The sequence below is a fragment of the Mustela erminea genome, chromosome 10 (genome assembly GCF_009829155.1).
Source record: "Mustela erminea isolate mMusErm1 chromosome 10, mMusErm1.Pri, whole genome shotgun sequence".
NCBI classification, from domain to species: Eukaryota; Metazoa; Chordata; class Mammalia; order Carnivora; family Mustelidae; genus Mustela; species Mustela erminea.
This window is the reverse complement of record NC_045623.1, coordinates 93960798-93988566: the sequence shown is the minus strand read 5'-3', so window position 1 is coordinate 93988566 and position 27769 is coordinate 93960798. Positions and strand designations below refer to the sequence as shown.

Sequence of the window (27769 nt, the reverse complement as noted above, 5' to 3'; positions counted from 1 at the left end):
GGACCCATGCAGGCCTGGGGGTAGGGAGGTGGTCTCAGGCAAGTCATCACCCCCAGGCAAGTGAAAGCCTCCGTCTTTTTTTTTTTTTTTTAAACTCCGTCTTTTTTTGCAAAATAGGGATGATAATATTTTGCTTCACAAGGCTGAAAGGAACAAAAGCATTGTTAGTGGCAGCGCTCTGCAAATGATAGTTTGTAGCATCATTACAAACATAACCGTCGGAGAAAGAGGGGCGGAGCTTAGCAGCGAACTAGCGAGCCGTGCTGGTCGGCGCGTGCGCGGTAACGGGCCAGACCCGGGCGTGGGGGGAGGGAAGGAACTCAGGCCCCGCCTCCAACCGCTCCGCCAGGACTCGCCTCCGGGCCCCGCCCTCTTCCGCGGGCACCCAACCCTGCGTCCCCTGCGTGCTGACGTCAGGCGCGTGCCCCTGTCCGGCAGCCGAGGAGACCCCGCGCAGTGCTGCCAACGCCCCGGCGGAGAAGCTGAGGTGAGTGCGGGGCCCGAGGCTCCCCGCGGGAGCGGGTTCCCCATCGTCCCGTCCCCGCTGCGCGGCCCGCGCCGTCTCCCCGTCCGCGGGGACTCCCCGCCTCTGGGATCCCGGGAACCCTGGGAGCGCGGGGCGCGGGGAGGGGTGCCCGGCTCGCGCGGCGCCGTCCGGGCGAGCACAGGTCCGGGTTCTGTCGGGGAGCGGAGGGGAGAGGGTGGCGGCGGGGCAGGCGGGGGCGCTCGGCTGCCGAGAGGTGCGCGGCCCGGGCGCAGGGTGCCGGCCCGAGGGCGCGGTCAGGGACGGGCTGTCACCGGACAGCGGCGGAAGGAAGGGGTCACACCCATCCCGGCGGTCTGGGGCCCTCTCCCCCTCGGCCCGGCCCCGCAGGCTCCGAGGACGGGCGACGGGCCGGGACGCGGAGGGCAGGGGCCGCGGAGCCGCTCGCGGGTGGCTCGGGCTCCCGGGCCGGGTCTGCCCCCTGCGCCCCGGCTTGGACTTCCTGCTTCTCCCGGCGCCGCCGCGGACATTTTGCGGCGGGCTGGGGGAGGGGAGCGGAATCGCCAGCGCCGCGGGGAAGTGGCGTCCGGGGAGGGGGCGGCTCGCGGACTGCCCTGGGCTGTGCCTGCGACGCGCTTCCCTCCTCGGCTCCGCGGCCCGGCGGCGCCTGGTCGGGTGGGCCGGGTCTCTGTTTCTCCAGGCTCTTTTATTCCGGCCCTTAGGTTGAGTTTCTAGCACCATTTCCGTTTGCTTCTCCAGTTCTCCCTGCTTATTCAGCTGAAGCTTCCCTTTCAGGGAGTTACCTAACCACCTCTCGAAACTGTCGTTCTGCCGCTTGCTTAATTCCTCTTATAAGGGTGAAATTTTCTTTGTTCATTTGTTTTTTCCTCCCCTTTAAGTCCAAGAGAAATGCAGTGTGGAGGATTACGTCATCGCAGTATAAGGGGTGAGAGTTTTAACTCCTACAAGTCAGGGACTCACCGAATGAAGACAGCGTTTTGCAGCCTCAGGCACTCAGTGGCACATCCTGCCTGCTTCCCAGCGCATCGTGTTCATAGACGATCCTTTGAAATCTTTTGGCTGTCTCAAAGGCATCTAGAAAGAAGGTTTAAAATCTCAAGATTAGCTTGTTCTCGGGAGTATAGCGTAAGACAACACCTACAGCCACTTGTGTAGGCAGTAACTTGAAAGATCCCTTTGCAGTTGAATGAAGTGATTTGTGGGAGAATTTCTTTGGTCCAAAATGACTTTTCCAGACTGTTTTAACTTCTCCCTTATGACTTAGCAATGCACAGTACAGACCCAAGTTGGCTCACGTGTGCTTTTTGTGGCAAGGGTGTGGTGGAAAGAGAATCAGTTTGTTTTACACTTTACCTTTGTTTGCTAGACAATTTAATTTTGTAATTAAAAACGAATTTTGGATTTTTAACCAAAAACACATCAGTATCTATTTTCAGACTTTTGGATCACAGTATTTGTTCCTCAGAATATTAGGTACATCCCCAGTTGTATATCCTTCATTGATTCTGGGGATATAGCACAGAAAAATGTTAGCATTGTAAAGCAAATCAGAGCCCATTATGTAATGGTATTGTAATAAGGGTAGTTCATGTTGGAACAAGTACTTTCCCATTGTTTTTCTTGTGTGTAGATAGAACATCGCTTGTTAAGAAACACTTTAAAGAAGTAGGTTTAAATCAACTTTTCTGTGTTGTGTAGGTGTTGTAGATGATTGGATAGGTATTGGGCTTGGATCTTCTGAAATACATCTGTCATAATGTGGTATTTTGTTTTAAAACACTTCCTGTTGCATTGTTTCTTGAGACTTCTCCATTAAAGAAGTTTAAATATACATACACCAATTTGCATCATTCCTTTTAAAATATAGCAGAATGTTTAAACTTACAATATTTAAACTGAGGCAAGGATAAGAGATTGATAGTTCCACTAAAAATGAGCGGTTTTCTAGTCATTTCTTCAAGACCTGGGAGGTATCACATCCATTTAAAGTGTTTCTGGCCAAAATGTGTATTCAGTTAAACTTGGTTTTTCGGGAGTCTAAGACCGATGTTAGAGTAGTGGAGGTTAGGGCTTAAACATCTGTGAAATTCTTAAAGCCCAACAAGACCATTGCAACTGGGGCACCTGGGTGGCTCAGTGGGTTAAGCCTCTGTGTTTGGCTCAGATCATGGTCTCAGGGTCCTGGGATCAGCAGGAAGCCTGCTTCCCACTCTCTCTCTGCCTGCCTCTCTGCTTACTTGTGACTCTCTGTCTCTGTCAAGGAAAAAAAAAAAACCCAAAACCCAACAAGACCAAATCTTGACATTTTCTGTAATTTCAAGATTGGTTTTCCTTTATTCAGATACTTTTTCTGCTTAGAACTTTATGGTTTATTAGAAAAACATTTCTAGGTTATTTTTAAGATGGTTACACTAATAAAATGTTTTTTTTTTTTTTAATTATTTATTCAACAGAGAGAGAGAGATCACAAGTAGGCAGAGAGGCAGGCAGAGAGAGAGGGGGAAGCAGGTCCCCCGCGGGGCTCGATCCCAGGACCCTGGGATCATGACCCGAGCCGAAGGCAGATGTTTTAACCCACTGAGCCACCCAGGCGCCCCTAATAAAATGTTTTGATTCAAGAGTGTCACATTTAGAAAAGTTTGAAGTACAGTTTATTCTGCCTTTCTAGAAGTAGTATTTATAGGCATTCCTGGGAGTAAAAGTCAGATTGTCCTTTTATTTACAGATACATTTTAGATGTATTTCTTTAGTGTTTTTGGGGTCTTTCTGAGAGGATAAGGAACACGTCAGTCTGTAAGGGCTTCCTCTGCAGGGGAAGGAGGGATTACTATTTTGTTAACTTATGTCCCATAAATAGTTCTTTCATGTATCCTCTGATATCAGAGGACTTCATTCTAGGCTTTTATGATAGTGTCTTATTCAGTGTTCTCTTTCAAATCTTTTAGTGTCCCCCACCAGGATGTAAGTGATATGAGAGCAGGACTTTGACCTGCCATGGACACCCCTGTATCTCTAGCACCTAGAATAGTGCCTGATACATAGTAGGCCTCAAGAAATGTTTGTCAAATGAATGAATTTAATGGTGTCTGAGGGTTAACATTTTCTTTCTGCATATTCCATAGGCGTGTTTACTGTGTTTCCTGAGACTTGTGCTTGGTCAGCCATATCCATATGGAGGCTCCTTGAAGTGAGGATTACTAATCTACTCTGCTTGATGTTAGCCCTCTGTTTAGTCCAGTGCCTTCCACAGCTGTACTGTCTGGACTGTTCACCATCGCTTAGAAAGTTTTTCTGATGATCTGTTCTTATTCTCCTAAAAATTATTTAGACTTTGATGTTTGCTTTTTTCTTTTCGTTGTTGGCTTTAGCTGCTTATTTTTGCCACTTACTTCACTCTGCTTAACAGTATCACATTTCTGGTCATACTAGGCTTTGTCCCTTACCAGTTTCTGCTTTCAGTTACTCATCCTTTTAGTCCAAAATATTTTTGCTAAAGCAATTTTCATTACTTGTTATTTCAGTTATGTTTGCTGCTGCTGCTGTGAAATTCCTGGATGTTAAAACTCTTTCTTAACTAGTTGCCCCTGGGACATTGGTCTTAGAATGTTTATTGCATGAGGTTAAACCAGGTGTGTTTTGTTTTTAATTTTTTAATTTTCTCAGGATTTTATTTTTAAGTAATGTCTACACCCAGTGTGGGGCTCGAACTCACAACTCCAAGATCAAGAGCTGTATGCTGTACTGATTGAGCCAGCCAAGGACCCCTGAAACCAGGTGTTTTCCTTCTTTTAAAAAAATATTGTAGGGACGCCTGGGTGGCTCAGTCTGTTAAGCATCTGACTCGATTTTGTCTCAGGTCAAGGTATCAGGGTGGTGAGATTGAGCTGCACAGGGGGCCCCGCGGTCAATGCATAGTCTGCTTCAGATTTTCTTTCTTTCTATCCCTTCGCCCACTTGAGTGCGTGCTCTCTCCCAGAAAAATAAAACATTACCAAAAAATACTGTAGAGAATATTTCTGAAATACTTAGCTATTATGCTGAAGTCCACAGTAGTTTCTAATACAGGAAAAAACTGTATTGTTAAGTCCTGGGATTCACCAATGATTGGTCATCTGTCACCTCTGTTGCCCACTCAGTTCTTTAACTCCTGCCTCATGTTCTCCAAAAGTAAGCCATTTTGGTTTGCCATCTTAATTTTGCTGTCTTGGGAGCTCTACTGCTGGTATCATAATTAAAGGTGTAGACTCTAGAACCAGACTGCCTGGATTCAAATCCTACCATATATTATCTACGTGCAGTTTGAGTAATGTCTTCGTGACTTAGGTTTACCTTCAGTAAAACAGGGCCAGCAGAAGTCCTGACCTCACAGTGTTGTTTTGAGAGTCAGATCAGTTAATCTGTGTGGAGTACTTAAGACAATTCCCTGGGACATACTAGGTGTGTGTTCTTTTATTACTGCAGCCTCTCTCAGGCCCTCATGTGTGAGGAGCTGGGTTTTCCCCCAAATCAAAAGTTTAGTAACCACCATCCCCCAGATTAATGTCATGAAACCATAAAAATTATTAAATGAAGTGGAGATTGTTGCCTGCCTTAAGTTTTTGTCCACTCTCTTAACCAGGGTTACATAAACGAGGTTGTAAAGTCAAATACAGTGTGTGGACTGTGGACCAGCAACACAAGATCACCTTGGAGATCCATCCCAGTCCCACTGAATCAGGATCTGCATTTTAACAAGATACCCACATGATTTTTATGCACGTTAAAGTTTGAAGCATCCTCTTTAGGACTGCTAGCAGGATGTCTTGAGGGATTTCAGAAACAGCGTTGGGGACTTTATTTTTATTTTTTATTTTTATTTTTCCTCCTACTTAAGTATGAACTGCTTTCTTTTAGGCAGTGTACCAGAATTTATTGCAAGGATCCTAACCTGAGAGTAGGCGAAACTGGTTTGGCTTGTAAAGAAGTGAGTTATAGGGGCCTGGGTGGCTCAGTTGGTTGAGCATCTGCCTTTGGGTTGGGTTGTGATCCTGAGGTCCCTGGATCGAGTTCCACGTGGGGGCTCCTTGCTCAGCGAGGAGCTTGCTATCTCTGTCTGCCTGCCGCTCCCCCTGCTTGTGCTCTCTCCCCTCCCCCTCTGACAAATAAATAAAATCTTTAAAAAAAAAAAAAGAAGTGAGTTACAGTGTCTTACCTGTTGTGTAGAATCGCCTCATGTCTGTGCTCACTGTGAGGAGTGTAAAGTTGTTAAAAGTACCTTTGCCCGCTTAGTACTAAGTAATCATAAGTTCCAGTTTAGAATATCAGTTACACATTTGAACTCAAATGATGTTTTATTGAAAGCATTGTTTGGAAGAGCATATGATCAGGATGATTCCTTTAATAGTTGGTTATGAAAACAGGTGGGCTACAAAGCTGGTGTTTAGCTGGTGAAATGTAACAAATATTTTCTGTTCTCGTTCTTGAAATTAACCATATTTCTAATCCCAAGAGAAAATTCTAATAACTAAAATCTAGTCCTATTTAGCTACCATCCTTTTCTTTAAAGGACTAGATTGAATTTTTTTTTCTAATAACTTTTTCTTAAACTGTTTGGTGTAGGAGAAATCCCCCAGTACTATCCTTTTGTAGTATATGCTTTAGAGAAGTGTTTCCTAATCCTTTTCAAATCAAGGCATACATAGAAAATTATTCATAATGCCACACTGAAGTGAATGGATGAGGCTCCTCTTGGCTGGCTGGACAAGTTGAGACCCCAGGAGAGCTGGGACCAGTGTCTCAGATGCATCTGTGTCCATTCTGCTTCAGGTGGCAGTATGAAGCCATCTAGTGTTGGATATTAAGGCACAGCCATCCTTTTCAGGTAAAAAGATTATCACTGTTTGCTGCTCCTTATGGGAGCAGAAGAGATCGAGAACAGACCAAATGAAGAGAAAATGAAACCAGGGGGAGAACTGGGAGTTAGAATACAAGAAGACTGTGTTAGTTCTTGTTAAGGAGTATGAGAAAATTTCTCATAGAAGAAAGCATAAGTGAGGTTTCAGCAAAATCCATTTGTTTTGTTGATAAGCAGTTTGAGGGTATTTGTAATTTTGGTTTGCTTCGAAATCTGTTTAAAAGCAGATGAAGAGTTGGGGCGCCTGGGTGGCTCAGGTCGTGGCCCCATCGTTCCAGGGAGCCTGCTTCCCCTCCCCACTCCCCACGATCTCTCTCTCTCTCTCTCATGCTCTAGTAAACAAAGTCTTTCAAAAAAGCAGATGGGGGCGCCTGGGTGGCTCAGTGGGTTAAGCCGCTGCCTTCGGCTCGGGTCATGATCTCAGGGTCCTGGGATCGGGTCCCACATCGGGCTCTCTGCTCGGCAGAGAGCCTGCTTCCCTCTCTCTCTCTCTGCCTGTCTCTCCATCTACTTGTGATTTCTCTCTGTCAAATAAATAAATAAAAAATCTTAAAAAAAAAAAAAGCAGATAAAGAGGAATGGGAAGTAATTCAATAAACTTTCTTAACAAGTAATTGTTGGTATTTGTGGGATTTTCATTATACAGCCTCACTGTAGTATTTACTAACTGAATGCTGCTTGAGAGGAGTTTAATTTTATAATCTTTTGAAGTGGATTTAAACCATCTATATATCACTGATTCCCAGAAAACTATATATTTATTTTGGAATTTGAGATTAACAGGTTTTATTATTATTATTATTATTATTATTTTTTAAGATTTTATTTATTTATTTGACAGACAGGGATTACAAGTAGGCAGAGAGGCAGGCAGAGAGAGGAGGAAGCAGGCTCCCTGCTGAGCAGAGAGCCCAATGTGGGGCTCGATCCCAGGACCCTGGGATCATGACCTGAGCCGAAGGCAGAGGCTTTAACCCACTGAGCCACCCAGGCGCCCCGAGATTAACAGGTTTTAAATAAAGTAGTAGATTTTATATATATTTTTACGGAGAGAGCATGCACGTGACCCTGGGGGGAGGGGCAGCGGCAGAGGAGGAGCGAGGGGCTCTCCAGCAGAATCCATGCTGAGCATGGAGCCTGATGGAGAGCTCAGTCTCACTGCCCTGAGATCATGACCTGAACCAAAATGAAGAGTTCCAACGTTCAGCTGACTGAGCCACCCAGATGCCTTAGACTATAGATTTTAGAATGTAGATTTTCATTTAGCAGATAACTAAGAAAAAAAATGAATAGTTCCTGTGCATACTAGAGTACTAGGGCTTAAATCAATATCTAATGCCCTCATGTATTTAAGAAAGTGTCCAAGTAGAATAAATATTACAAAATATAAGCTATGGAAATGTTTGACTATTTTAGGTCATATTATTTTTTTGCTCTGGTCACCACAGGGCCAAAGGGAATGTTAGATGATTCTGAGAGTTCATAAACCAGTAGAAATGGGGGTAGGGGATAATTTTAATTTTAAGAGTAAATTACTGTGTTTTTCTAGTGTGTTTTGGAATACCTGAGGGATATTTCCAGGAGAGTGGCATCAAGTAGGAAACTGTAGTTACTATAGCCCCATCTTGGAAATTCCTGGAAACTTGTTTGATGGACATCCCCTCACCCCATTTTGAGAAAATGGACTGGGAGATGTGGTATCTGGTAGTTTATTAATTTCCATTAGATTCAGGGACTGTTGGTGTGGCCAAACAATGCTCGCTGTGGATAGAAAAATGGGAACAGTTTTCTCAAGTTCCTGAGACACATGAATGGTAGAAACTTCAGCAGAGGCCATGGATGATCTGTTCTTGGTGTGTATGAAGCCCCACTCAAGAGGTGTTGCATTCTTGGGATTGAACGGAGTATGTTATATTTAAAACACATCTTGGGGGTTCTCTGGGCAAGTAGCTCCATCTCAACTTAAAATTGGGGCAAGGTATTGGAAGGGAGAAGCAGACCAGTATTAGGAACTGGGGAAGTGATTGTCCAATGGCTGCGAGGGAATACTCTGAAACGGGGGTCATGATCTCCAGTTTCTTCTGTTCTTGGATCAGTGATCCTACTTAACTGTATTTGACTGTTGTCCAATATTCTGAAAAGCTTGCAGTAGTTTCAAGCCAACATTTTAATATTCTGAAAGTCATAGAATTCATAACTTTTATTTTTTAAAAGATTTTATTTATTTGAGAGAGAGGAACTGAGACAGAGAGCATGAGCAGCGGGAGGGGCAGAGAGAGAGGGAGAAGCCTGCTCGTGGCCAAGCAGGGAGCTTGATGTGGGGCTCCGTCTGAGATCATGACCTGAGCCGAAAGCAGAGGCCTAACTGTCTGGGCTACCCAGGTGCCCCCTGAAAGTCCTAGAATTCATAACTATTTTATTTATGGTTCAAAGACTTTCTGTCTGACTTTTTAAAAAAAAAATTGTTCACATATGTGAAAAGTTAAGTTTTTTTAGGAGTTTGTACAATAATCTGCAAAGTCTTTGTATTTTACTGTTTGACATTTCTTTCGCTTTCTCTCCCTTTTCACACATGCTGCCCATCCCTGCCCCCAAGAAAAACCCCTACCTGGGATCCTATCTTTTAGATGAATGTTTTCTTTTTTCTCCCGGGTTGTATCTATTATGTGGGAGTGAAGGTATATTTTCCTAAAAACTTGTCCTTGGCTCTAGTTAAATCAGAGTCAAGAAAAATCATTTCACTTAAAACTGTGTTGCTAGTCACCCCAGAAATGGGAGAGAGGGGAAAGATGTAGCTAGATAGAACTTTACATGTCCACGTAAGGGTTAGGTACTTAGGTTGGGCTGTCTTCTTTCTTAAAAAAAAATTACTATTTTTTTAGTAATTGAGTACATTTTCTTCAGGGGCAAAATTAATTCATGTCCTGGATGTGACATGTGTTAAAGAGAAAAAAGTTTGTTTTCTGGGTGCCTGGGTGGCTCAGTGGGTTAAGCCTCTGCCTTAGGCCCAGGTCATGATCTTAGGGTTCTGGGATTGAGCCCCGCAATGGGCTCTTGGCTTAGTGGGGAGCCTGCTTCCCCCTCTCTCTCTGCCTGTCTCTCTGCCTACTTGTGATCTCTCTCTCTCTGCCAAATAAATAAAATCTTTAAAAAAAAAGTTTGTTTCTGTTGAAGCCAGATTCTTTACCTTTGCTACTTTCATTTGGAGAAATTAGTATCATTTTTGCTCCTATAAAATACAAATCTTTCTTTCTTGATTTCAGTCTCTCTCTTATTTATCTATCTATTTATTTATTTTTAATTAAATTTTTTAAAGATTTTATTTATTTATTTGACAGAGAGAGATCACAAGTAGGCAGAGGCAGGCAGAGAGAGAGGGGGAAGCAGGCTCCCTGCTGAGCAGAGAGCCGGATGTGGGGCTCCATCCCAGGACCCTGGGATCTTGACCTGAGCCTAAGGCAGAGGCTTAACTCACTGAGCCACCCAGGCGCCCCTCAGTCTCTATTTTTAATATGAAAATGAGATGATTCTTTACAAATATTAAAAAAGTAAAAATCTATCTAAAAAAAGAAACAATACATAGAAACAGCTTTTAAAATAGAACTAATCAGTAGTAAAGATTTTTATGAAGACCTAAATTATGGAGATAATTTTTTTGGCAGTCTTGTGATTCCTTAAGTTCATTATATACTTTCAGTTTATTTATTTATTTATTAATTATTTAGTTTATTATCTCTGCTGGGCAGGGAGCCCAATATGGGGCTTGATCCCAGGACCCTGAGATCATGACCTGAGCTGAAGGCAGAGGCTTAACCTGCTGAGCCAACCCAGGTGCCCCACACTTTCAATTAATTTAAATGTAAGTGAATTGTTCCAAAATTAGACTGGACATTTTTGTTATCTAAAACTACTGAGTGTAAGATGTACATTAACTATTTCACTGTGCTACAGTTGCAGTCACAATGTGATATACATAATTCTTAGGGATGCTGCTTTTTTAGGAATTTTTTGTTTGTTTGTTTGTTTTCTAGTTTAAAAGTTGGTAGAATTAGGCATTCTTGGAACAGGACATGGCATTCCCTGGAAATAATACTGGGTGGCTTCAGATACTTGTGTTAACTATTTCAGCTAGTTCAGGTTGTGGACTTGACTTATGCCTTGGGAATATGGGTTTTCTAGGGCACCTGGGTGGCTCAGTTGGTTAAGTGGCTGCCTTTGGCTCAGGTCGTGATTCGTGGGTCCTGGGATCCAGTATGTGGGCTCCCTGCTCAGTGGGAAGCCTGCTTTTCCCTCCCTCCGCCTGCCGCTCTCCCTACTTGTGCTCACGTGCTCTCTCTGCCAAATAAAGAAAGAAAATCTTAAAAAAAAAAAAATAGTTTTCTCTTCAGAAGGGTAGCAACTAAATTTTTCTTTGTTTTTGGTTCTTTATCCAGATAGTAACAGAAGAGGGTTTAGGAGCCTAGAGGACCCATTAAAGGGGGATATTCTGAGTACAAAGAACAAGTTTTTTGATCTGCTGCATTGCTCACCCATAGTATCTTATTAAATTTATGGATTCAACAATTCTTTGAGTGCCTGCTCTATCAGTCACTGTTCAGGGATTGGGGATAAAGCAGTGAATGAAATAGGTCCAAACAAAATTGTGCCCTCATGATTTACATCATAATGTGTGAGTTGGACATTCTTGTTTGGGGGAAAAAAAAAAAGGGGGAGGATAATTGTGGGGGAGCTGGTGGTCGGGTGCAGTGGAATGCTTCAGAGTTTGGTATAACTTGGGTTGCAATTTGAAATAAGATAGACGAGGGGTACCTGGGTGTCTCAGTGGCTTAAGCATCTGATTTTGCCTCAGGTCATGATCCTGGGGTCATGCCCCACCAGAGGCATGAGCCAAGAGCCTGCTGCTCCCTCGCCCCCTCCCCCTCCTTGTGTTCTCTGTCAAATAAAATCTTTTTTTTTTTTTAATATTATATTTGTTTATTTGACAGAGAGCTAGAGAGATAGCACAAGTAAGCAGAGCGGCAGGGAGAGGGAGAGAGAGAGAAGCAGGCTCTGCTGAGCAGGGAGCCCGATGTGGGGCTCGATCCCAGGACCCTGGAATCATGACCCGAGCCGAAGGCAGCCGCTTAACCAACTGAGTCACCCGGGCGCCCCCAAATAAATAAAATCTTTAAAAAAAAAATAAGAGGAGTTCTCCAAAATGACTTTCAAGCAGAGACCTGTGGGGATGACTAAATGAGCTTTCCAGGCAAGAACATTCTAGAGGGAGCAATTGTAACCACTTTCAATCCGCAACAAGTACTACTGTGCTTAAGTTTATAGGAAATCTTTAAAAATGAACATGAAGCAAGTGTATTTCGTAATGCGTTTGGAGTATTGTTTTAGTAGCTTAGTTTTCCAAGATACGGTGTATGTGTATATTAACCATAGAAGTAGTTGATGGTTAAAATAGAAGTTTGTGCTTTGATGGTGTTGCTTTTGGTTTCAGGTGCTCTTGAAAAGGCAGATTTGTAGCCAACTTATACTGGTTATTTTTCAGAGTATTCGCAACTCTCTCTTTCTTGTTTTTATTTCTCATGCTGAGAGTGGATAAAATACACTTAATCTTCTGTACAACCAAACTGAAATGCCTGCGCTCATGCCAGGAGCCCTGCACCGTCCTGGATTTTGGTGCGGATGTTACAGCGGTGCCTAATGTTTGTCACACTGTGCCTTGAAGTATATGGTTGAATGCGTCTGTCGAAGTTCACCCCATTAACAATAAATCTACATCAAAATTGGTAGACTTTTTTGATTTAGAGTCTTGGTATTCTTGTTCTTTTAAAGTGCGGCTTGTGGTTTATAAGACAGATTGTCTGAGAATCTGAATGAAGGTAACTCTGCCACATCAGATGTAACAAAGGAAGTCATGGTCAGTTTTGTAGTTGGCATCTCATTTGGTGATTTCTTGAGAGAAAGATTCTCAGTTTGTCATTCATTTTATAGTGTGTGTTGTTGCCTTGATAATAGAGTGACTTATTTTTTGCAGCCAGTGTATGCTTGTATGTGGGATTTCTGATACAGGCTGGCACATGATTTCATCCTTGATAGACTTAGGACCAAATTACTGTGTACTGATTGTGAAAAGGCTATTATGTGTTTTCTTACAAGAGGGCTTTAAGAACAGACAGCCTGACAGTAAGGTTTCTTCTTCTAACTTCTCCATTTGTGGTACAAACCAGTCCTCTAATTTCCTAAACTAAAAAACTTCCTCATAATTTGCCATCTCCTTAAACCCATCTTCCAGTCCCAAACCCATCAACTATTTCTACTCGTTTTCCATGCTTCTCCCCTCATGCAGATCCTTCATTATTAAAGTAGTTTCTTAGCTGAGTTCTTTTGCTTTATCTGGTTACCTTTGGCAGTCCACCTTGGAATACAGGTACAGGATTGATTTTCTAAAACAAAGGTGTTCTTCATGAATTTCCCACCGGGTTAAATGAAAACTCCTCTGCTTAGTTTTCAGAGTCTGTATGACTTGGACTTCCCCAGTTTTTTTGTTTCTTCCACTTTGCACGTTGGCACTGCTTGTACTCTTTTTTTTTTAAGATTTTATTTATTTATTTGTCAGAGAGAGAGTGAGCGAGAGCGAGCACAGGCAGACAGAGTGGAAGGCAGAGTCAAAGGGAGAAGCAGGCTTCCTGCGGAGCAAGAGCCCGATGCGGGACTCAATCCCAGGACGCTGGGATCACGACCTGAGCCGAAGGCAGCTGCTCAACCAACTGAGCCACCCAGGCGTCCCTTTTTTTTTTTTTTTTTTTAAGATTTTATTTATTTGGCACTGCTTGTACTCTTTCTGCCCATACTCCATTTAGCAAGAGATTTATTCTTACATTCTTCTAGACCACTCTCCCATATTTATCATTACTCACTTGAAAATCTGTGGCACTTGTAGTTTATAGTGTGATTTTGTAGCAGTCATACTGCTATAGCTGTGTTCCTCTGTAATGCTTATAACCAGTAAAATACATGATGTGATATATGATGTGTGTAAAGCTATTTAACATAGTGTTTGGCACAGAGTAGGCATTCAGTAAATTATTGAAATGTTTTGAAGGCCTTTAAAGGCAGGGTTTCTGTCTTACCCAGTGTAGTGCTATAACAAGCGCTTAAATGTCTTGCTGACTTAACAGTTAATAGAGTTGTTTCTTGGAAGAACAGAAGCCTATTGTAACATGCTCTAAGTCCCAACTTGTGTCCTGATGCAGGGAAGATTGGATAAGATCTGTTAGGTGCTAGGGTATTGTTCGTTCTTTCTTTCATTTTTTAAAAAAACGTTTTATTTATTTATTTGACAGAGAGCGATATCACAAGTAGGCAGAGAGGCAGGAAGAGACAGAGGGTAAGCAGGCTCCGCAGAGAGCCTGATGCGGGGCTCGATCCCAGGACCCTGAGACCGTGCATGACCTGAGCTGAAGGCAGAGGCTTTTAACCCGCTGAGCCACCCAGGCATCCCTTGGGTCTTGTTCTTTAACTGACCCCCACGAATGTGCCAACACAGCTACTGTTTAACTCCTTTTGCATTTTTTTTTAACACATGAGAACTCAAAATTTTAACAATTAGTGATAATACATGTTTGTTTTAAAATATTTATTTGAGAGAGAGAGAGAGAGAGCATGAGTCGGGGGGAAGGGGAGCACAGGGAGAAGCAGGATCCCTGCCGAGCAGGGAGCTCAACCTGGGGCTCCATCCCAGAATCCTGGGATCATGACCTGAACTGAAGGCGGATGCCTGACTGACTGAGCCACCCAAGTGCCCCAGTAATACATATTTTTAATAACATGGTGTTATATTGTTAGTCTTCACAACTGTTTTTAATATGTAAAGCATTTAATCATGTGGTATATTGTTACTTTATCACTTTTCTTTTGCATTAACTATTTTACTGTTAGAACATTCCATTGTTTCTTGATAAAGTTTTTTTTTTAAAGATTTTATTTATTTAACAGAGAGAGATAGCAAGAGAACACAAGCAGGGGGAGTAGGAAAGGGAGAGGCAGGCTCCTCGAAGAGCAGGGATCCTGATATAGGGTTTGATCCCAGGACACTGGGGTTATGACCTGAGTGGAAGGCAGACTCCTCTAATGACTGAGCCACCCAGGAGCCCTTCTTGATAAAGTATTTTATCCATTTTGGATAAATTGTCTAAAGTGGAATTATTTTTTAATTTTTTTTTTAAAGATTTTATTTATTTATTTGATAGAGTTCACAAGTAGTCAGAGAGGCAGGCAGAGAGAGAGAGGAGGAAGCAGGTTCCCTGCTGAGCAGAGAGCCTGCCTGATGGGGGACTTGATCCCAGGACCCTGAGACCATGACCTGAGCCGAAGGCAGAGGTTTTAACCCACTGAGCCACCCAGGCACCCCTGGAATTATTTTTTTAAAGGGGGTTACAAATGTTTTAAGAGGGATAGATGGAGAGGGAGAGAGAGAATCTTAAGTGAACTCCCCAGTGAGAGTGGAGCCTGATGTGGGGCTTGATCCCACAACCCTGAGCCAAAATCAGGAGTCCGATGCTTAACTGACTAAGCCTCCCAGGTGCTCCGTGTACTTTGCATTTTAAAAACTTTTTTTTCTTAAGATTTTCTTTATTTGACAGAGTGAGCACAAGTGGGGGGACAGCAGGCAGAGGGAGAGGGAGAAGCAGGAGCCTGATGCCTGATGCTTAACCACTGAGCCACCCAGGTTGCTCCTGCATTTTATTTTATTTTATATTAAAGATTTTATTTATTTATTTGACAGAGATCACAGATAGGCAGGGAGGCAGGCAGAGAGAGAGAGGAGGAAGCAGGCTCCCTTCTGAGCAGAGAGCCCGATGTGGGTCTCAATCCAGGACCCTGGGTTCATGACCCGAGCGGAAGGCAGAGGCTTTAACCCAGCCACCCAGGTGCCCCATAGATGATTTAAATAGTAGAAATTTATTTCCTGATACTCCTGGAGGTTAGAAGCCCAAGATCAAAGTATTGACAGGGCTAGTCCTTTGAGGGCTTCTTTCTTGGCGGTAGGTAGCTGACACGTTTAGTGTCTTCATCTGGTCTTCCCTCTTTGTCTGTGTGCTAATCTCTTTATAAGCACACCAGCCATACTGGGTTAGGGCCCACCAGTATGACCTCATTTTTTACCTTAAGTACTTCTTTAAAGGCTCTGTCTCCAAATACTGTCAGTCGTATTCTGAGGTACTGGGGGTTAGAACTTCAACAATAAAAATTGGGGGGGGCACAGTTTTGTCTATATCAGGCACTGTGGCTCATTCTTTTTAATAGTTGTGTAATATTTCTTTGTGATATAACGTACCATTCTCTTGTTAGTTTACACGTAGGTAGTCTCCTGTTTTTGTTCCTGTAAGCAAGGCTGTGGTAAACATCCCTATGCTTACCTCTTTGCATACTTGGAGAAGTGGAGTTACTGGTCATAGAATGTACATGTTAAATTTTGGTAGGTGTTGGGCGCCTGGGTGGCTCAGTGGGTTAAGCCGCTGCCTTCGGCTCAGGTCATGATCTCGGGGTCCTGGGATCGAGCCCCGCATCGGGCTCTCTGCTCTGTGGAGAGCCTGCTTCCTCCTCTCTCTGCCTGCCTCCCTGCCTGCTTGTGATCTCTCTCTCTCTGTCAAATAAACAATAAAATCTTAAAAAAAAAATTTTTTTTTGGTAGGTGTTGGCCCAGATGGGGAAGCCTTGTTTCTTATTTTTCTCTTGTTTTGAAAGCAGAAATTTGCCTTGTGTATTATGTCCTAATCTAAAACCAGATTTTGTTTTGAAGAGTAAGTGATTGGCTGTCACCTAGCACTCTGATGTAGTATAAACACAATCTCCTATATAAGATTGTCTAGATAATCAGATTCTAAATTGATTGGTTATTTGGGTTGCTTTATGATGATAAAAAAGAGTTCATATTTGAGTGTAAAGTGCTGTACAGAAGAGTAACCCAGTTAATTCTTACAGTCTGTGATGTTAATACTATTTATTTTATGGATGGAGAAACAGTCTTTTTAAAAAGATTTTATTTATTTATTTGACAGAGAGAGATCACAAGTAGGCAGAGAGGCAGGCAGAGAGAGAGAGAGAGGAGGAAGCAGGCTCCCTGCCGAGCAGAGAGCCCGATGCGGGGCTCTATCCCAGGACCCTGGGATCATGACCTGAGCCGAAGGCAGAGGCTTTAACCCATTGAGCCACCCAGGTGCCCCGAGAAACAGTCATTTTAAAGATTTAATTTAATTAACTAAATTAATTTAATGTTTATTTGAGAGAGAGCGAGCAGAGGAGAGGGGTGAGGGGCAGAGGGAGAAGCAGACTCCCTGCAGAGCAGAGAGCCTGATATGGGGCTCAGTCCTGGAACCCTGGTATCATGACCTGAGTGAAGGCAGACGCTCAACTGACTGAGCCACCCAGGCACCCCTTAGAGGGGTTGACTAGCTTGCCCAAAGTTGCACAAGAAGAGGATATGAGTTCAGGGCTGCTGACTTGAAAGCCTCTGTGCTTGATTACTACTCTTAGATTGTCTTCCTTGAGCACATTATTCTACAGTAAGTACTTGTAGAGTTTTGTTAGTTTATCTCTTCTTAAAATAGAGTTGGATTACAACCCTTTCTGTAACACTCCGAATCCTCTCACTAGGAACATGACATTTAGTTTAAACTGCTCTTCAAGATCAGAGTGTGAGGATTTTAGAAAGGATTAATTTAGCAAATAAGCCTGTCAAGTAGAAGTGAGGATTTTTCTGAGTTTCCTCTTATTTATAGTGTTTCGATGATTTCATTGAACAATTGTAGTTCTGATCTTTATTGTAGGGCCATTTTGGTTTTGCAAATTTAGTTGGGGATGAGAATGGCATATTAGGTGTTTATTCTGTGCCAAGTGATCTATTTAGTTGCTTTATATACATTGTTTCTCTTTATGGCGGTTTTATAAGTTAGATGTTACTGCCTACATGAGAAATTTGAGGTGTAGAAGTGAAGTAACTTGCTGGGACCACACATTGAAATGGAGCTAAGATTTGAACCCATATTTGCTTCTCTTCAGAAATCCCATGCTTTTTTCATGTTATTAACTTCAGTCAGCAAGGTTTTTAAAAAGTTTTTTATTTTGAATTTAATTAAAAAAAATTTCCCCTTAATATAAAGTCAGTACTGCATTAGGTCCCTTGGGAAGTGCAAGCCTAGTTTTTCGGAGCTTAAAATCTATTAGAATAGACACGTGAAAAAAACTAGCATGATCAAGTACGGAGTTTTGTGAGTCATTAGTTCAGCAAGGGCCTGTTGTGTGTTCCGTATTGAACTGTTTTCTGGCAACACAGCAGAGGCCCTGCCTTTATAGAGATTTCCTTATTTTTTATGTCTCCTTTATTGCAGTATAATAAACAAGGTAATTATAGATTATGACCATACTGTAAAGGAAATAAACAGGGTAATATGAGAGAAGTAAGGAGGGCAGAAGCTGGATATTACTGGGGATAATGTGCTCAGGGGAGGCTTTTCTGAGAAGAGGATGATTTGAGCCGAGATCCAAAGAAGTCAGCAGCTTTCAGAGCAGGGGACCAGTACCAGCAAGTATCAATAATAACCTGCAGGACGGACAGGGCATATTGGAGGAATAGAAAGAAGCCTGTATGTAGTTAGAGCATGGGAAGCGAAGGGGAGAGGGGTATGAATTGAGATCTAAGGACTAAGAAGGGTCTTGCTATGGGTGTTCAGAGAATTGGGGCAGGGCAGTTTTTGATAGCTGTAATAGTTAGGGAAGGTGTCTCAGAAAAGGTGGGAATTGGGGGTGGAAAGCTAGAATAGAAATAGGAGGAGTTGTAAGGCCTGACATCCAGGGTTTAGAGAGATGATGTGAATAAAGGCTTAGACTTTGAAATAAGTACACACCATATTGGATAATTCAAATAGTACCAGGCAATCAGCAGTTGATTGGAAGGGCAGAATAAGATGCCTGGAATCTGGTTGAACAATTTTGGTCCTGTTTTTTTCCCTGTTCTTTCTCTCTGTCTAGACTTCAGAGCTGTGGCAAATTCAGATTTGAGATTTGGGATAAGCAAAAATGCTGGTGTCTTTAGTTATCTGTTCTTTTTTTTTTTTTTTTAAAGCATTTTATTTATTCATTTGACAGAGAGAGGTCACAAGTAGGCAGAGAGGCAGGCAGAGAGAGAGGAAGGGAAGCAGGCCCCCTGCTGAGCAGAGAGCCTGATGCGGGACTCGATCCCAGGACCCTGAGATCATGACCTGAGCCAAAGGCAGCTGAGCCACCCAGGCGCCCCGTTGTTGTTGTTTTTTAAAGATTTTGATTTTAAGTAATCTCTACACCCAATGTGGGGCTTAAACTCCACATCCTGATACCAAGAGTCTCATACTCTACTGACTGAGTCAGTCAGGTGCCCATAGTTATCTGTTCTTTTTCATGAAACTAAGGGGAACTTTGAATATGTTTAATATCTCCTTGCCTTTTCTCAAGAGTATAGAACGATACTGCCCTTAATTAAGAGACCAGAGTGGAAAAATTGCATATGAGGGTGTCAGTAATGTTACAGAGTGGTGTAGGTGTTAACTTACTTGTTTATTTTCTGGCTACTCCACTTAGGGTTGTTGCTCCAAGGAGACCTGAACTTTGTTCCAGGCACAGGAGGGATAAGGCTAGGTTAGGATAATGATGGTACTTACTAGATGGTTAAGTGCATAAGTCCCCTTCTATGTGGAAAAGTAGATCAAGACTGTTATCAAAAGTTTGTTGGTGGGACGCCTAGGTGGCTCAGTGGGTTAAAGCCTCTGCCTTCGGCTCAGGTCATGATCCCAGGGTCCTGGGATCGAGCCCCACATCGGGCTCTCTGTTCAGCCGGGAGCCTGCTTCCTCCTCTCTCTCTCTTTGCCTGCCTCTCTGCCTACTTGTGATCTCTGTCAAATAAATAAATAAATAATCTTGAAAAAAAAAAAAGTTTTTTGGTATTATTGCACATGACCTTAGGATCTAAAAAAATTTTTTTTTGTCAAGTTGTGCCTTTCCTCCTGGAATTGTAATTTGAACACAATACTACTAGTACCTGTTTACACTGTGAAGTGGTTCTTGTTACAGAGAACACACCCAGAGGCTTTCTCACTGTTAAGCACATACTGTCTTGTAAATGTATGATCTATGGAGTAACTCCTATAGTTTCATCTGTTGACGCTGTCTGTCTTCTTTTTTTTTTTTTTAGGATTTTATTTATTTATTTGTTAGAGAGTGAGAGCGAGCACAGGCAGACAGAGTGGCAGGCAGAGTCAGAGGGAGAAGCAGGCTCCCTGCGGAGCTAGGAGCCTGATGTGGGACTCGATCCCAGGACGCTGGGATCATGACCTGAGCCGAAGGCAAGCGGCTTAACCAACTGAGCCACCCAGGCATCCCGACGCTGTCTGTCTTGTTGGAGAATATATTTTGGATGTCCCTCTCCTCTCCTCCCTAATTTACAGGTCTTGAATATTTTGAGGAAAAAGTTTTCTTCTAATTAAATAATACTCTTATACATTATTATATACTTTTCAGTTATACCAAATTTTTTGGAAATGTTAAATTAATCAATCAACTAATTAATTAATTTAAAAATATTTTATTTATTTATTTGACAGAGAGAGACACAGGGAGAGAGGGAACACAAGCAGGGGGTGTAGGAGAGGGAGAAACAGGCTTCCTGCCGAACAGAGCCCGATGTGGGGCTTAATCCCAGGACCCTGGGATAATGAGCTGAGCCGGAGGCAGATGCTTAACGACTGAGCCACCCAGGTGCCCTGGAAATGTTAAATTTAAAAAATATCTTTTTTTTTTTTTAAGATTTTATTTATTTATTTGACAGAGATTGCAAGTAGGCAGAGAGGCAGGCAGAGAGAGAGGAGGAAGCAGGTTCCCTGCTGAGCAGAAAGCCTGATGTGGAGCTCGATGCCAGGACCCTGGTATCATGACCCGAGCTGAAGGCAGAGGCTTTAACCCACTGAGCCACCTAGGCGCCCCTTAAAAATGATCTTATTTAAATCTTTACTACTTGAATTTTTAAGCTTTTTTTTTTTTTGGTCACAAGTATAATATAAAATGATGACTCTGGCTAGTATCCCTTGGTTTTTGCCAATTTGAGGCAAACTCAACTTTATCATAAAAATAAGGACTTGAGTTCTTACTGGATCAGACATTTTAGAATGAAGTCATTTTCATAAATGAAGCCGACACAGCAAACTTCTAGCACTGAAGACATCATCTTTTCCCATGTAGACTCAAGATCTTTATGAGTGCTGCTTCAGTTTTGTCTACCCCAGGACCCATAGAACCCTTCTCTCTTAATGTAGTTTGTGATTTCACATGTATCAGTTTCTTTCACAAGTGGCAGAAAATGGAGGAATTTGAATAATTGCTTTAATGAGTGGTTAATATTTGCTATCTGACACTCTGCATTTATTAATGCCTTTTTAAAAAAAAATTTTTTTTTTGAGGGAGTGTGCATGTATAGGGAAGCGGTGGTGGAGGGGGAGGGCGGGAGGGTGGTAGGAGGTGGAGCAGAGGGAAAGGGAGAGCAAGAATCCCAAGCAGGTTCCATGCTCAGATCTGATGAGATCATGATCTGCGCCAAAATCAGGAGTTGGACGCTTAACCAGTGGAGCCATACAGGTGCCCCTATACTGATGCATTTAATCGGCAGCTGGAGATAACTGGGAGTTTTGCAGCCATTCTGTGAGAGACGTTTGTTCAAAGAACTCGAGATGCTATGTATTTGTCAGAAACCCAAAGGTACTTTTGTTTTATGCAGCATCTGAAAAGTACATTTAGAGGAGAAGCCCCAGTATCTTATAGCAGTGAAAAGCTGTAGTAGTGCTGTTATCACTTATATTCTGACTGGGTCTACTTCTGTTGATTTTTTTTTTTTTTTTGACCTTTTTTTGGTAAAATATCTACCAGTCTTGTCGAAAATCAACAAGAGAAAAGCAACAGGGCTTTTGGACATGTACCATGAAGACTTTGTCCTTTAAATTTCTGTAATGACTTAATGCTAGGAGTGATTAAGTGGAATTTGGGGGGAAAATAATTTATTCACAGCTTTTCAAGGATAGGAGAGAACAAAATAAGGTTTTCTTTAAGTTAAAAATTTTATTAGCTTTACTACCTTAAAGCAAAACAATAATACATAATTTCCGTCATTTTTATATGCTCACCCCCTTTCCTGATGATAGGATTCTGGCCTTCACTAATTTTTTCCTGTTAAAATAGACACCTAGAAGATGGAAACATAAACTAAAATAACCAATTTCTAGAGAAGATGTGCTAGCTGGCTTGGGAGTGTGGAGGAGAGGTGTAGAAAGAAAACTTTAAGATTATTTCCAGAGGATTTTCTATAAAGAAAAAATTTAAGTAATGAATAAAATATTTAAAACCATGTATCTGGTAGTTAGTGTAAGAAACTAAGCTTTATTATTTACATACAAAACTTACATTCACAACAAAATGATGATGTCTCACAAAGTTCAATCAAGTAAATAGGTTTGGGATTTTATTTTACTCTCCTTAAAGCTAATAGATTAGCCTGGTATTGTTCTATGGATGCTGGCTGAAGACATGAGACTTCTGGGTCAGAGGCAAAGAATTTAATTACTAAATGCACAGCCAGCAGCAGATCAGTGTCTGTATTGCTTCTCTTTGCCCCTAAGACTTCCATGGGGAGATGCAGTGGGTTTGTGTCAAAGCTTAGGAGCTCAAGTTGAGCTTGGGGAACCCACTGTTTAATGGCAAGCAGGAAGTAACACTGCTCTTTGTCCTAGAGGGAGACATTACTATATTCTTCAAGATCGTTCGCTGCGAACATAACCCATACAGCATGGCCTGGGTGGGGTGGTCAGGACCTTGCATTTCTTAGTATACCCAGCCAGACGTATAAGGGACCTAAGGGACCCCCCAGGTGGAGTGGGGGAGGTGGGGGACTATCTTTACCAACACAGGGTTGTCTGCTTTTTAGTAATTGAAAAATATTTTACAAAATTCTAATTTTATTTTCCAAATTGGAGTGGATATGCTTACTATTGAAAACTAAGGCAAACTGTTGATCATATTAAGCTTCTTTCGTATTTTAATTAGGGCAAATCACTTGGAGCAGTAGCTGTATTGCTTTGGCTTTTTGAATGCATGCCAAAGATTTCTAAGATTATTTGCTGTTTACTGAGGACTCTGAAAACAAATTATAAAGTTGGAAAAGAATGATGTTTATGTGGTTTGTTCTTTATTTGCTTGAAGTCTGAAGAGTTGGAAAAGAGTATCAGGATACCTGGGTGTTAACAATCTGGCTTTGGGATAAGCCCTTTGCTTTTAGGCCAGAATAACTGCAAAATGATGGGATTAAGTTAGTTCATGAGAGGGTATTTCAATTCTAAAAAAAAGTTCTTATTATTTATTTTGGTTCCTTTATGTAATATCGGGTGAACTCATAATTGACCTCTCTTAAATTTTGTTTGAAGCTTAACATTTATTTCAAAGTTAGAAATATTCCTTTTATAGTATATTGTTTGTTTTGGGGGAGGAAGGTAATTATGATGTAGGTATAATAGGGAAACCAAACAAGATGATGTGTTAGAAGACCTGTATACATGTGAATGCATGGGATACATCTCTGTAGTTTGAGTACTTTGTTTTGGGTTACTTAACAGTCACATGGGCAAATGTTTAAAATATTACGCTTTGCATGTGCTACTATAATTTACAGCAAAAGGTTATATAACATACTCTCTGACATGACTGATTTGATTGAGGAGAGACGGGTGATGCTGATTTTATTTGTTTTGTCTAATCCTGCAGCCACACCATTGGATAGGTAAGGAAGGCTTGTGAAGTTCAGGATCACTATTGTCTTGATTTGTGTAGTGCCTCTTCTTTCCTGTATCTTTGGTATGAAATGGGTTACTTCAGGGTGAAATGTATTTAGGATGAAAACAGTATTATTTTTGGTGTATTTCACCTTGGTGTGAAAACTGTCTTTTTTTTCTGATACCACTTATGTCTCTTCAATTCTGACACTGACTCTAAGAGTGAGTATAGACTCCATGGTTTTAAGAGCTTATCCCACAAGACTGCTTCCATTTCAGGCACCAGTTGTAAATGGTGTGCTCACTCTGTCTGGCCTTTTGCCTAGCCTGTTCCCCTGAACCTCCTCAGGTTTGACAGTTCACTAAAATGACTCACAGAACTCGAAATACATTTACTCATTTATTGTTAAGGAAAAACTCAGTAGTCAAACGGAAGAGATGTATAGACAAGGTGTGGGGAGGGGGTAGGGCACAAAGCTACTTTGTCCTTCCTCTGCATGGCACACTCCTCCACATGCTTGTGTTCACCAACTTGTTCTAGATCTCTGTTCAGGAGTTTTCACGGAGCTCAGTCTCCAGTGGGCTTCCCAGTGCCCCTTGCTGAGGTTGGTAAAGTTCCAGCCCTTTAATCACTCGATCTTTCTGGTGAGCAGTCCCTTCCTGAAGCTGTTGGGGGCCCCATCGTACTGTCACCCTAAGTTACTTTAGCATAAACTCTTCTGTGATGGAAGGGGCATTATGAAAGACAAAAGACACTTCACTACTGTCTTTTGGAAATTCCAGGGATTTTAGTAGCTCTGTACCAGGAACTCAGGAGAAAGACCAAAAACTTATATTTACTACAGTGAAAGTGCCAAAAATTTTACTTGCTTTATTTGTTTATTTATATGTTTATTTTTCTTTTCCACTTTTTTAAACTTGCTTTTCATTCAGTTTGTTTACTGTTAATATTTGACACGAGTTTTATAATCTAATTGAGAAATACATCTTTTGCAAAAGATGCTTGTTATTAGCAAAACTTAATCTTCAAATCTTTTCATGCACTGTTTATGGTATGTGCCTAGAATGAACCACTGGGCATGGGGCATCTGTAGCTAGGAAGCCTCCTTTTCCCCCATACAGATCTTTTCCCTAGGGACTGGATTGTCTGGTGGAGTTTAGTGGGCAGCTAGCCAGTAATAATGATACTACAGAGAGGGTTCCATGACTTCAAATTTAGAGCTCCAGGACTCTAGAAAACTTAAAAGGGCTGAGTTCTGATATTCTCAACAGGTAATTGGACTTCTCAAGCATTTAAAAACCTAAGAGATAGAGGTTTTATTGTGGCTCTGTGGTGGAATGGTGGGTACTGGGAAGGAATATGGTAGATACTCCTTATTTCACAATTTATTTTGCTTGTGATTGGCAGAATCACTTTTTATGCTAAAAGTTGCCCAGCCCCAGTTCTAAGTGCTGGTATAACTGAACTTCAGTATTAAAGAGAGTGTTTAGTTATTGATGTAAAATAACTTTTCTAGATGCTCTAGATAGCAAAATGGTAATTGGTACTACATAGCCTCTTTGCTGCTGTAGTGATTGGACATGTTTTGAAAAGGAAGCTAACATAGGACACAGACATGTCTGTCCTAGTTACTTCCATGTTGCTGAAGCTGGCGTTTTATGTATTGCAAAGCCACAGTCTTTTCCCTGGTTGCCTGCTCCTTCCCCATCTGTGGCTCGTCTGGTGACTTCTTAATACATGTCAAATTTTTGGTAGAATTGTCTTAATTAAATTGTGGCTTGACCACTTTGTAGTTGCAGCTAAATTTACTACATTTGTAATAAGAACAATGAGTACTATAATTATTTTGGAAATAAAAAAATTTACGTGTTCTTTTCTAAGTGGGTTGGAATTGTTGGTATTTTAAAAATTTATATTGGCTTAAAAGTGCCTTTAATTATTCAGGAGTAATAGCTAACATTTAGTAAGCATTTACTGTATGCCTGGCACTGTTCTAAATTCTTTACATGTATTAATCAACATAGTTTATGAAGAAGGTCTTAACTATTTTCATTTTTAGAGAAGGGAAAACAGTCACAGACAAGTAACTTGATTAAGGTCATATAGCTAGAGTGGTAGACCCAGTCTGACTCTTGAACCAATGCTTTTAGCAGGGGACCCAAAACCAGTTTCTGACAAATTGCTGAGTTTAGGTCAGGAAGACAAAGAAATGGAAGATTTATGGGAATATAGAAAGGGGAAGAGCAAACCCTGTCTTACTAATTCCTGTTCTCGTCTCCCAATAAAAACTAGTAGTTGTCTACAGGGTGAAGAAATAAATAGGAAATGAACTTAGCTTCTGTTTGTTGCTTCCTCCTCTCTCTTCCTCTTCCCAGTGCTGCACCTATATATATATATACATATATATATATATATAGGTATATACTTGCCACTCCATTTGCAGTAATCATGTTTGTTTTAATCACTGTCACTTCTCAGGAGAGGTAGTGACTAGTATAGTGTTTTAGAGCAGGGGCTTGGCAGTCATACCACTTGGATTTAAATTCCAGTTCTGCCATTAACTGGTTGAGTAATCTTGGCCGACTTAACTTTACTGAGCTTCACACTTTTCTTACCTGCAAAATGGGGATAGTATAGCACATACCATGTAGGGTTGCTGGGAGGATGAAATGTACAAAAGTGTGTAATATGTTTAGAACAGTATATAGCACATAGTAAGAACTATTTAAGTATTTGCTCCTATTATTATTAGTTGAGAACACTATTAGGTTAAGCCAGTAATTGAAGCAGCTCTGAAGTATCTTGATTCATGCGCTCTCAGTATCTAACATGAGTTTTTCCTTACTAAATATGTAAAATGCCTTGTTGATACCCCTAATTCATGTAGGTAATTTTGATTCTACTTTTAGAAGTTCACTTCTAGATGATCTAAAATGCTGGTACTTAGCTTAGATTCTCATGTTGCTGGTATTCCTTGTCTTGCTATCATGTGAAGTAGTAGTTCTCAAGCTTCATTGTACATTAGGATTATGTAGGGAGTGTGAGTTTTTTTTTTTTCTTTTTTAAAGATTTTATTTATTTATTTGACAGAGATCACAAGTAGGCGGAGTGGCAGGCAGAGAGAGGAGGAAGCATGCTCCCTGCTGAGCATAGAGCCCAATGCAGGGGGCTCCATCCCAAGACCCTGGGATTATGACCTGAGCTGAAGGCAGAGGCTTTAACCCACTGAACCACCCTGGTGCCCCAGGAGTGTTGAGTTCTGATTTAAGATTTGGGGTGAGGATCTAGGAATCTGAATTGTTAATAAACCCATTCCAGGTAATTCTGGTGGTCTGATAATTTTGGAATTACTGATTTAGAGGCTGAATTCAAACATGTAGGTAGTGATGATTTGTAGACTAAAAACATTTAAATAATTAGTCATTTAACAGTAGTGATTGGCTGTATTTTCATAATAAATTATTTTGTTAACACCTGTTAGGTAACTTATTTTTAGGAACTACTCTGTAAAATACAGAAATAAGTTACAGGAAATAACAAAAGAAAAGTTCAGAAGTCTTCAGGGGAAGAAATATTTGGGTGGATTTCTTGTTTCATTTATTTTTGTGTGTGCGTCATTAGCTAAATAGCAAATATATTTGGTTCATTTTAACTTACATTTTTGGTATACCTATTATGTGCAAACTGTGAAAAGTTTTGATTCGGTAATAACCCACCAGTTTAAGTTTTGACCCACAGGATGAAAATATGATGTGAAATAGGATCGATTTTAACTAGCACACTTGGTAGATGAATTTTTGTATATTGGATATGTGCTATGAGCTGTGAGGTCTTTTTATTTAATCTTTGTAACAGCCGTGCAGGGTGTTGATGTAATTAGTTCTGTTTTACAAATGAAAACACTTAGGCAAAAAGAGGTTAAGACCCTTGCCCAGGTCACTAGTAAGTGCTGAGCAGAGATTAAAGCCCAGTTTTCCTGGGGCGCCTGGGTGGCTCAGTGGGTTAAAGCTCTGCCTTCGGCTCAGGTCATGATCCCACGGTCCTGGGATAGAGCCCCGCATCGGGCTCTCTGCTCCGCAGGGAGCCTGCTTCCTCCCCTCTCTCTCTGCCTGCCTCTCTGCCTACTTGTGATCTCTGTCTGTCAAATAATTAAATAAAATCTTTAAAAAACAAAAAACACAAAACCCAGTTTTCCTGACTTCAAAGTTAAGAACATTACTGTTACTTATAAATGAAGTTCATGTACTTTGGATATTCTTTTCCAGCTTTTTAGGCAGGACGCACAAAGAAGGACCCAGGTGACTTGGGGGGCTGTTTATTCTTCTGGTACAGGAAAAGATACAGACTTCTGAAAGTTCTGAAAATAGTAATGTTTGTTCAGTGATCTAGCCAGACTAATTCAGAACACATCCCCGTTACACAATCTATTACCTTCCATTGGAAAACCTTAAAGATTGCCCTCAGAAAGTTTGTCATTTAGTTTTAATGAATTTGTGCTTAAGAATACAGAGAGGAGAGACACCTGGGTGACTCAGTTG

General features: G+C 41.5%; 1 protein-coding gene across 2 annotated transcripts in view; it reads left to right on the top strand.

Annotated features, from left to right (window-relative positions):
• Positions 1–390: 390 nt before the first annotated feature.
• CDC42 (cell division cycle 42) overlaps positions 391–27769 on the top strand; it is a 50471-nt gene continuing 23092 nt past the window's right edge. Inside the window, exon 1 of one of the 2 annotated variants that reach the window (XM_032303358.1) lies at positions 391–487. The gene's annotated coding sequence lies outside the window, so the exon portion shown is untranslated. The remainder of the gene's footprint in view (positions 488–27769) is intronic. The other variant, XM_032303357.1, reaches the window with a different exon arrangement.